At 60.6% G+C, this 11,026-nt stretch overlaps 1 protein-coding gene across 1 annotated transcript in view; it reads right to left on the bottom strand.

Moving 5' to 3' along the window:
* RGS19 (regulator of G protein signaling 19) overlaps nucleotides 1-10,248 on the bottom strand; it is an 18,606-nt gene extending 8,358 nt beyond the window's left edge. The window contains exon 1 of the mRNA XM_074553362.1: nucleotides 10,090-10,248. The gene's annotated coding sequence lies outside the window, so the exon portion shown is untranslated. The remainder of the gene's footprint in view (nucleotides 1-10,089) is intronic.
* Between the last annotated feature and the right edge of the window lie 778 nt (nucleotides 10,249-11,026).

An 11,026-nucleotide genomic window follows, 5' to 3' on the forward strand; every position in this document is an offset into this window, starting at 1 on the left:
GTCCACTTAAACTCCCACTTCTTCCCTTTCCTCTGCCTCTCCTGGCCCAACCATCTTCCACTTCCCACTGCCCACCCACATCCCAATGCCCATCCCATGGCACCTAGCACTGCCAGGGGCTGTGGCACCAACAGGAGCTGGGGTTGAGGCTGTGGGAATGGGGTGAGCAGGACACCCTGAGCATTGGGAACACCCAGCTCCCTCCCAGCTCAGCCTAGCTCTGCCACAGCCCTGGCTATGGAACTGGTTGGACTGGGGGGGACTGAGGGACTGGGATGTGGGGACAGCTTTGCTCTGTGAGGGCATCCAGGTACTTCATTTTGCTCCTTGGCCAGAGCTGACCCGTAAGTGGCTGAGCCAACACACCCTGGAGAGGCAGCAGGAGGGAGCAGCATCCCCTGACAGGAGCACCCCCTTCCCATGCAAGGGGTGTGCTCAGCACTCAGCACCCAGCCAGGAGCAGGATCAGGCCACTGCCCACCCTGGGTGCTGTGGGACACAACCCAGGGCCATTCTGGAGGAGTGTGCTGTGCCATGGGAACAGGGAGAAAGGAACTGTGGGCCTGCACAGGGACTACAGGGACACTGTCTGATGGCAGCAAGAGGTGCTGCTGGTGTGATCCTCGTTGGCACCAAAAGGCAATGCCAGCACATCTGGGTTGGCACCAAAAGCCAAGCTCAGCACATCTGGGTTGGCACCAAAAGGCAATGCCAGCACACTCCGATGGACACCGAAGGGCACTGCCATCATGGTCTGGATTTGCAGGGATGATTTCCCAGCACCTTTTAATGCCCCTGCCCCCCACCCCCAGCTCCCCAGCTGGCAGGGGCTGGGTGCTGTGGGGCTGTCACCAGCTGCCCCAGTGCCAGGCCTCCCCACGGGGCTGGCGGATAGGGAAGTGCTGGAGGGAAGGCGAGGGCGTGCGCTCGAGGCTGCAGAAAGAGGAAGGATGACAAAAAGGGGACATTTCCCCACAGAGAGAAGAGACAGCCCAGAACCACCCTCCCTGAGCTCCCCAAGCCCCCTGTGAGGCTGGGAGTCCCCGTGTGCCTGGTGTCCCTGGGCTGTGCCAGGGGGCATCACACACCTGTGATGTCCCCATGATGTCTGGCACTGTCCTCTTGCCAAATGGAGCGGGGACCCTCCAAGCAACCAGACAAGATGAGCTCTCCCCAAAATCACTTTCAAAGGGGAACCTCCCCTTCCAGCAGGCCTATTGAGGCGTTGGCCCCATCCCACACACCTGCATATGAAGCTCCTTGTGCCCTGCTCACCCTGGGCAGAGCAGCCTCCCCCAGTTCTGCAGCATGGGGCACAAATCAGCACCCACCTCAGTGCAGAGGCACTCCCAGCACAACCTGTGCTGTCCTCAACGTGCCCACCTGTGCTGTGGGTGCTGGGAGGACTGGGGGGCGTGGGAGCAGCCATTGTGCTGTGTCCATACCTGCAGCCTGGCCATGGCACCAGCCTGGGTGACCCTGGCCGGCTCAGGGGGTGCGTGGCATCGCCAGGACCGCCGGCTCTGCGGGCAGGGAGATGGGGGAGAAAAGAAGAGAGAAAGAGAAAAGAAAAGAGGCCGAACACATCCTCTCACAGGAAAGGGAGTGGTAAGGGAAGTGGCAAACTCAACCGAAGAGTTCAGGCCTTTTTTGGGAAAGCCCCGGCCCCGCCCAGACGCTCTCCTTGCTGCTCCATCACGGGGCCAGCTGCCCCATGGAGGGGCACAGTGGGTGCCACCAGGGACTGAGCCAGGTCAGCCTCCTGCCTCCAGGAGGACTGGATCCATGCAAGGATGGACCCACGAGGGCTACCAAGATGGGGCTCCCCAGCCAGGACTGGCACTGATGGCAGCTCCTCGGGAACAGCCCTGGCACGCTGGTGCTGGAACAACCCCGCTCTGCCGAGGGTGACAGGCTGGAACAACCCCGCAGCCGAGGCCGCTTCAAAGCGACAGTGCTTTCTGCCACGCTGTGCCCCCGATGTGCCCGGGCTGCCAGCACTGCCCGCAGGGCACGGACAGCGGCAGCGAGGTGGGCAGTGCGGGAAGGGCTGTGCGGAGGGCGGGCTGAGTCAGAGCCGCCGGCTGTGCCTCCCGCAGCATCCCTGGCCCTGCGAGGTGGGATGTGCCAGCCTGATGCACACACAGAGCGCAGCCCTGCTCCCTCGGCCAAGAGTGACTCACAAACAAAGTTGTTTGATTTTTTTCCTCTTCAGGAAAAATAGAAACAGAGAGAGAGAGAGAGAGAGAGAGAGAGAGAATCAGCCAACCTCCGTTTTCTTGATTAAATTCACCCCCGGCACTGCTGTGGGTAGAGGAGGCTGCAACCCACAAGCGACCAACACGGCTTGTGGTCTCTGCTGGCGGCTGCCCCTCGGTGGCACGGTCTCACCGCAGGTGAAAAAGGGCAGAAGGGGAGAAAGAGGGAGGAGGGATGCTGGCAGCCACCCCGCTCCCCCGGGGCAGCGCCATGTGCCTGCTATCGGCTCATCCCAGCGCCGCCTTCCCCGGCCACGAGTTATCACCTCCCCTCCTCCGAGCCCGCACACCCGGCACCCGAAACCCCACGCGGTTGTGCTGCTGCTGTCCCCAGCCTCTCCATCCGGACGGAAACCTTCCTGTCACCCAAAAGCCACCACCGGCCTGGGCAGCTCCTTCCCCTGCCGTCACCCCCGGGCGCTCCAGGGGCTCAGCCGGGCGCCGCTTCTCTGCGCTCCCGAACCTCATTCATTCCCCAGATGGTGTTCCAGGATTCCCTTTGCTGCTGCTACAAGGCAGGGGGAGAGCTGGGGCTGTCAGGATGCAGCCATGCTCCCACGGCTTCCAGCACCCCCAGGTCACAGACATTGAGAGTATTTCCATTCTCTGGCCACCTCTTGTCACTCTCCACCCCAGGAAGGACCTTCCCTTGGTATTTTATCGGTCAAAACCGGGACAGCAGCTTTGCTGCTCATCACAGGACCCGGCAAGGTGGGGTCAATGAACAAACCACCAGCGGCATGGAGACACCATCCCTGTCCAAATCCCTGTCAGTGATGGCTCAGCCAGGAGCAGCACCGGCTCTGAGCCCTCTCCATGCCCTGGAGGAGCAGCAAACACCCACCACCTGCCAGACCAGCCCCGCTGGATCAGCACAAGGAGAGCCTGGCAGCCCTGGCGTGCTGCTGCTGGATTCTCCAGTGTCTAATAAGGGCTCAGCACAGCCTGCAGCTTCCCCACCCCCTTCCTGGCATCCTCCCAGGAGGTCCCAGCACCTCTGATCTCTGCCAAATTTGGCTGGAACCAGCCACGGAGTGCAGCCAGAGGCGAGGCAGCCCAGCAGGCAGCTGGGGTGGGTGGCAGGGGGCTGGCACCCCCCGGGACCCCTCTGCCGGGATTACCCCATGGTAAGAGCAGAGGCACGGCCCCGAGCCCCACAGCTGCCTCCCGCCCCCGCAGCCTGTCCCAGCCACCTGCCAGCAGCACAGGAAGTTTTAGGAGTTATTTTTAGACTCGGTTTTCAATCCCCCCCCCCTCCACCCCTTAGCAATCTTTTAGAAAAAGATTAAAGAGGTTGAGGGCTTGAGCCCCCTGGCTCTGCGGGATGGGGCTGGGCTGAGCCCAGTCCTACCAGCACAGAGGTGCCAGTGATCCCTGGCAGGGCTGGGCTCTGCTAGGATGAAGGCGTGGTTGTGCCCATGTGGCTGCATCCTGCCGTGTCCTCGCTGCCCTGTGAGCCCACGGCACTGATAAGGAGCCCACGGCACTGATAACACCGCAGATGTGCCCGCTGAGGCAGCGGTGGCCAGCGGGTACCTCTGGGGAGATCCTGTGCCCTGCAGTGATTCCTCTGCCATTCCCAGAGGCTGGAAAGGCAAATCCTGCTGATGGGAACTGTGAGATGCTTCAGTGTGTCCAAACACCTCCCCAGTCCTTGACACCACGAGAGCTGACAGCCCCTGTCCTGCCAGGATGAGGACAATGCCAGGATCCTTCTCCAGACCAGCCACCTCCTCTGCTCCCTGTGTATTTCTGCTTGAGCATCTTCCAAGCTAAATTCCACCATAAGCCCTTCCAAAAGGACCACATGAACCCATCCAGCACCTGCTGGGAAGAGGAGAACAGGCCCATGGCTCTGTCCTGGCACCACAGCTGCTGGGCAGCAGGACAGGCACAGCGCTGCCAGCACCCACCCCCTGACCCTGGAACACTGAAACAGAGTCAATTGTTTTATAGCATAAAAATAGCCCCATGCCAATCAGCTGGGGGATTTAGTAAGGCAAGCCCTGACAATTGTGTTTCTACTACCAGAGGTGCTGTGGTGTGAGGGCAGGGGCCTGTTCTGACCTCAGTAATGATCCATGGGAGAGGAGAAGACAGATCAGTGATCAATACCCAGCAGGGGCTAAAGGGATGGAGGAACCTGCTGGTTGATGGGAGGGGAGATGAGAGGACAGGGAGGGGGATAAGGCACTGGCATGGCCAGGGGAAGAGCTGAGCTGGATGGGTGGTGGGGTGCTCCTTGTTCACAGCAAGCTGCCAGGCCCCTGGGACCACGGGACAGTGGTAATTTGAGGGATGAAGAGTGGCATCCTTCAAGGAAATGAGGAACCAGACTGGGATGAAAAGGAAGAACACTGCATCAGAGGGCAATGCTGGATCAAAGGGCTGGCTCAGCACAGCTCTGAGAGCTCCCAGCACACCTGAGGGGTGATTCTTCCCCCGGCCCCAGCACAAGCCCAAACCCCAGTGGCTGCACGCAGAGCCCTGCGTGGGAGGCACCAGGAGGTGCAGGAGGAGGTTTGGGAGCCTGTGCTGGCACGGGCAGGAGCTGAGTGTGACCACGCTGAGGACAGGTCTGGCCCTGCTCTGCAGCCACACTTCCTGCCCAAAGCACGGCCCCAATGGCATTGATGTGGTCAGGGCAGGGCTGAGCCTGTCTCAACCAGCAGTGGGACCAGCCAGGCCAGGGCCACACCAGCAGCTGGGGACAGCTGGGGACACATCCCAAATGCTGCACCCAGAGAAATTTGCCCACCATGGTTTATTCAGCTGTGGGTGCTGCTGCCTGCACAACTGCCAGCCCTGACAGATGCCTTTGGAGGCCTGGCTTCAGGCAGATGTCACTTAGTGCTGCTGGGGACATGCACGAGGACTGGGACATGTCCCCAGCATCAGGTCCCTGGACTACAGCTTTCAGAGCTGGGCTGTCACTTATACCAGCAAAACTTCCTCCCACATCAGACTTGGGTCCTGCATTAAAACACTGAGGGACAGAGGAATGAGCCCCCCAGGCCTCATCCTGCAGGCAAACACCCAGGGAAAGGGGGATTTGCTGACCCAATGCCCTGCCCAAGTTCTGGAGAATCCTAAGGGTCACAGGTGACCCCTGAGGTGTGGTCATGGTGCCAGGGCAGCAGGCAGGGTCTGCCCTGCCCTAGCCACCAGAAGGGATCAGGGTGAGCAATTTGTGTCCTCCAAATCCAGCTGCTCTGGTGATTTAAACTCCAGCCTAAGGGGAAGATTGATGGCAGGGCTCAGCTCCATCACCCAGGGAGGAGCTGGCAGTGTGGGGAGGAAGGAAGCACTGTCACCCTGTGTGGCCCCATGCCCTGGGACACTGTCTGGCAGTGCAGCTGCTCATCCCCCTGCTACCAGACAGGGCAGGCAGAGCTGGGGTTCAGGACCTGGCCATGGGAGGTGCCCATTGCAGGCATTCTGGGCTCACATGGTGGCAGTGGGCCTTGCAGGGCATCTCAGTGAGACCCTGATTTACAGGCCATGGTGATAGCCTTTGCTGGGCCCCCAGAACACTGCAGGGTGCCCATCAGAGCACACAAGCTGCTGTCACAGCAATACATTTCTGCAGCCCCAAATCTGCTTCGCCAGCTCTCTCTTCCTGGTGAAACCCCCACCAGGCTCTTAAGCAGCATCTTCCCTTGGTTTTTGTTGGGTGTTTTCCAGTCTATCTTGAAGCTTTCTGCCCACTAATGCCAACATGTACCTGTTTGTTCTTCTCCTGCCCTTTGCCCTGCAGCGCTGCTTGGGCATTCGCCTTCTGTCGAGGAAGCTGCAGCCCTGCTTGGGTTAAACCTGCAGGAGGAGGAGCAGCTGAAAAACCCAAACCCGTGCCCCAAACCCTTTTGCTGACCCCGTTTGGGCTGAACCAGGGGTGTTTCCAGCACTGCCAGTGCACCCAGAGCCACAGCCGTGCACAGGAATGCTGTGACCCCGCTGTGCCGTGCCCATCCCGCTGCTCCCCTGGAGGCTTTGCAGCATTTCTGCCCCCAGAGTGGGGCAAGTGCTGACAAGTGAGAGTGGAGTGTGGCAAACCTGGGCCCCCAAGCCCAGCAGGGAGCCCTCAAAAGGTCAACCCAGGCTGGTTCCAAGTGCTCGGAGAACTGGAAGGGCAGCTTGCTCGAGAACTTGACCACACATTTTCCTGCTGTCAGGAAACCCCCTTTTTTCCATGTCTAAGATGAATGGTGAAGCTGAACCCCAAAGAACTTTGTTGTTGTTTTCACTGCTGCTCCACCCTTCTGCTGGTTAAATGTTGCTCTCACGAAATGGCCAAGGGCAGGAGGTTTTGCAGGATGGGTGAGTGGCAGAGCACTCTCTGCCTCTCCTGGTGCACTCACCCACAATGACTGAGGTCCTATGGATCCAGAAAATATGATGGGATGGGCTAGGACATCACCCTCCACACCCTGCACAGTGTCTGGGGAGGGGAAAAATCACAGGCAGGAGGTTTCTGTGACTGGTCCACTCTGAAGAAGGAACCCAGTGGACTTCCAGCCAAAAATAACAGAAATAAAATAATTCTCCCTGCTCCCAGGGAGCGCTTTCGCAGAAGGGTGAAAGGTTGATCAAAACTCTGGGGTTGCTGCCTTGTCTTACATGGTGCTCAGGATCTGGATGGAGCCAGGATTCTGCCTTCACTAGCTTTACCCCAAAGCCACCAGCTCCTGTGTCCCCAGGTCCTGAGGAAGGCTGGGCAGCTGCACAGGGAACTCACCCCAGGGCTTGTGAAGCAGCACAGCCAACAGCTCCTGCAGAGCATGCACAGCTGGATTTAAGATGTTTGATCCCTGTGAGAAGTTCTGGATGTCCTGAAACCCGTGGGAGCAGAGGGGAGAGCTGGCCAGTGGTGTAGCTGGAATTACCATCACACCCATTGGATGGCCAGGGCAGTGAGGATTCAGGATTTTCTGCAGGTCACCCTCCCTGTGCTGCATGGGGAGTGGCAGCTGGGAAAGGAAAAGGGCTGGCTGAGCCCAGCAGTGATGGGAATGAGCTGGAGGAGGCTCAAGTGGTGCTGGTGCAGGATGGGCAGTGAACAGGGAGATGCTGGGGCTGGATGCCCGTTCCCTGAGCTGCCAGAGCTGGGGCAGTGATGGCACCACAGAGCTGCTTCCCCTCTGTGACAAGGGTGTTTGGAGTCCTGCGAGTTCAGCTCCTTCCCCTCTCACCCCACGGAAGATGTCGGACACTTCCCTCTCCTGTCCTTCCCACAGGTGGAACCCAGGTTGTAACACATGGGGAGGGTGTAAAAAATCACTGATGAGGTCCAGGATCTTTTCTTCTCCCAGAATAAGTGACAACTATGAAATAAAGTACAAAACCAGCTGCATTTAGATGTTCTCTCTCTGAAGAGATTCTGTAATGGAAATGCAGAGAGGGATGTGCAGATGAATAAGGAACTGAGCAATAGGAAGTCTCGGGTGAAGGCCGCGGGCACCAGATCACTCAGAGCCTGCTGTTATTCAGGCAAGAGACCACTGCTGAGCCCTGAGAGTGTGGTATGGCAGGGGGAATGCCTGCTGGCCTTGCTGTGCCCTGCCTGCTCTTTTTTGGGGTGCTCAGGCATGGCCAGGGGTTGGTGCATGAACTGATCTGAGCAGCAGGAGGAGCTGAGGGGGAAAAGCAGAGTGGGTCTTACCTCCTCCTGAGCTTTCCAAAATTATTTTTATCCAGAGGATAAAAATTTGGGATAAGAAAAAAAAGAGGAAAAGCCTCAGGAGCTCAAGTTCATGCTCTGCAGAGGTTGAGGACTGACACAGTGGCTGCTTTGCTGCTCCTGACCTGTTGCTCACAGGGAAGAGCTCTGAGCACTGAGCTCACCCACTCACTTCACACAGGCCAGCTGAAACCCAGGCCCAGCCTAAAGCAAAGACAAGAACCAAAGCTCAGCCAAGATGGGAGAGGATGCACTTCAGGAGATGGCTGAGATGGGCCGCTCCAGCACCTTGGGCAGACTCAGAACCAACAACCCTGTCAAGGTATTTTTCTCCCTTATCCTTTCTGGGTTTCATTTGAATCATTTATCTGCCTTCAGTTCCTTCTTTTCTTAAATATTAATACCAAAACGGGTGCCTGCACCCTGACTGAGATATATTCGTGTCACTAAACTCCTGCTTCTCCACTACAATCCTGTGAGGTGGAGGTTGTTTAATTGCTGAAGAACATGACTGTATTTTGATCAGTGGCTTGAGTCATTTGTGGGGAAGGGCTGACGCCGAGCAGCTAAAATCCTTCTAGGGAAGTCTGATGTGGCGCTCTCCCCTGGGAGATACTCTGAAGTATGTGCCCACTGGGGTGACCCGTTTTCCCAAAGAAAACGCCGTGCACCAGGCCAGCAAATGCCACAGCTCCGCTCACCCAGCGTGACACGGGATGAGCATCTCCACTGACGGGGATGGAGGCGCATCCAGAGGGGAATGAACTCCCCTCGCAGCAGGGGAATCCCTCCCACTCGCTTCACACGTTTTGTTTAGTTTCTTAAATAAGGCCGTGGATCCGTGCCAGAGCAGCCTCATGGAAGCAGCGGGGAGAGGGAGCTTCCTGGGGAGCCCCTGGGTGCCGGGGGATGCGCGATGACCCACACAGGGCATGGTGACCCGCACAGGGCATAGTGACCCACATAGGGTGCGGTGACCCGCACAGGGCGCAGTGACCCGCACAGGGCACAGTGACCCGCACAGGGCATAGTGACCCACACAGGGCATGGTGACCCGCACAGGGCGCAGTCACCCGCACAGGGCACGGTGACCCGCACAGGGCACAGTGACCCACACAGGGCACAGTGACCCACACAGGGCGCAGTGACCTGTACAGGGCACGGTGACTGGCACAGGGCACAGTGACCCGCACAGGGTGCGGTGGCCGCGCTGTCCCTCTCCATCCCTGGGCCACCGAGCCCAGTGCCAAGCGCGGCATCCCGCGACGCCGCGCACGTGATGGGCTCATGTTGGGCGACATTCTCATGTCACGGCCCTTCTGGGGACAGCCGCGTCCCCGACACCCCCGAGGTAGGTTCCTGAGCCAGCCCTCGGCCGTGCTGCGCTGGAGAACCCGCCGGCACCGCAGCCCGAGGCTGCCCTGACCTCAGGCAACCTCCCCGAGCCCCGGCGCTGCCCGAGCCCGGCTCAGCGCTGCCCCGAGCCCGGGCGAGGCTCGGCACCCTCCGCACAGAGCCCGGGGAGCCGCACGGGCACGGAGCCCTGCCCGGCCGCGCCGCTGCGGGGATGCTCCGGCACCGCCCTGGCACCCACCTGTGGGTGCAGGAGAGCCGGGGAGGCCTCGGGGGGGATCCTCCCTGCAACCCCCGCACCGGGCTGGGCAAACCCCGGCGCAGCCGGCCCTGCGGCTGGAGGGTGCCCCCCTCCTTCCCCCTCTCCATCCTCCTCCTCCTGGCAGGAGCCCTGCCCTCCCCTGGGGGGATGCGGCGGGGAGTTCCCCCTCCCTGCTCGGTGCTCGGGGTCCCCCCGCCCCGCCGCCCGGTCCCCACGGAGCATCCCCCCGCCCCAGCGCTCGCACACGGGGCCGGTGACAGGCGGCAGCCGGACACACGGACGCACGGACAGACAGACAGGCACGGGCAGGGCTCTCCATCCTCCGCGCGTGTGGGGGGAGCAGTGCAGGAGGGAGGATGCTCGGGGCAGGGGTCCATGCAGGGGGAGCGTGCGGAGGGGCTGGGGGAGGGAGAGCGGGGTGGGCAAAGCGGGGTCCGGCGGGGGAGCGGGGCTGGGCTGGGCAGCGGGCGAGGGAGGGGGCGAGGGGAGCGCGTCCCCCCCGGCCGCGGCAGCCCCCGGCCGGGGCGCGGGGTACTCACGGGCCGGGCATCCGCGCCGCCGCCGCCGCCCCCGGCCGCCGCCGCTGCGCTGCCGCCGGGCTGGGCACCGGAGGGAGAGGGAGCGGCAGCGGGAGCCGAGCGGCGGCGGCGGCACTGCGCAGGCTCCGGCCCGGCCCCGCCGGCCACTTCCGAAAGCGATTGCAGCCCTGGCACTTCCTCACGGCACACACACACGCACACTCACACACTGACACCCACCCGCAACACCCATCGCCCCGGCCCCCCGCCCCCAGCGCCGGGCACCCACTGCTGTGCCCGGCACCAGCATCACAGAACCAGCACTGTACCCAGAACTAGCGCTGGTACCCAGTACCAGCACCCTGCACACACTACCAGCACCCTGCACCCAGTACCGGCACTGATACTCAGTATCAGCACCCTGCAACCAGTGCCAGCACCCTGAACCCAGTACCGGCACTGGTACCCAGTACCAGCACCCTGCACCAGCGCCCAGTGTCAAATATTGGCACAAAGGATAAGCACTGTGCTCCCACTATTGATAACCAGCACCAGCACCCACTGCTGTACCCAGCATCACAGAACCAGTGCTGGTACCCAGCACTGCACCCAGTACTGGTGTCAAATATTGGCACCAGGTGTCAAATATTGGCACACAGGACAAGCACTGTGCTCCCACTATTGATAACCAGCACCAGCACCGAGTGCTGGTACAGTACCAGCACCATGCATCCACTACTGGCACCCAGCACCAGCATCACACACCCATCACTGGCTCCCAGTACTCACACCCTGCACCCCAAACTTACACCCTGCATCAGCATCATGCACCAATACTGGCACCCTGCACCAACCCTGGGGATCCCCTCTGCTCCTCTGGGGTGTTCTCCCATCCCCAGGGGATGAGGAAGGGCTGTCTGTGAAGCTTCCCCCAGATTGTTTCCCACCTAAGGCTCGC

Source organism: Zonotrichia albicollis, chromosome 17, assembly GCF_047830755.1.
Source record: "Zonotrichia albicollis isolate bZonAlb1 chromosome 17, bZonAlb1.hap1, whole genome shotgun sequence".
NCBI lineage: Eukaryota > Metazoa > Chordata > Aves > Passeriformes > Passerellidae > Zonotrichia > Zonotrichia albicollis.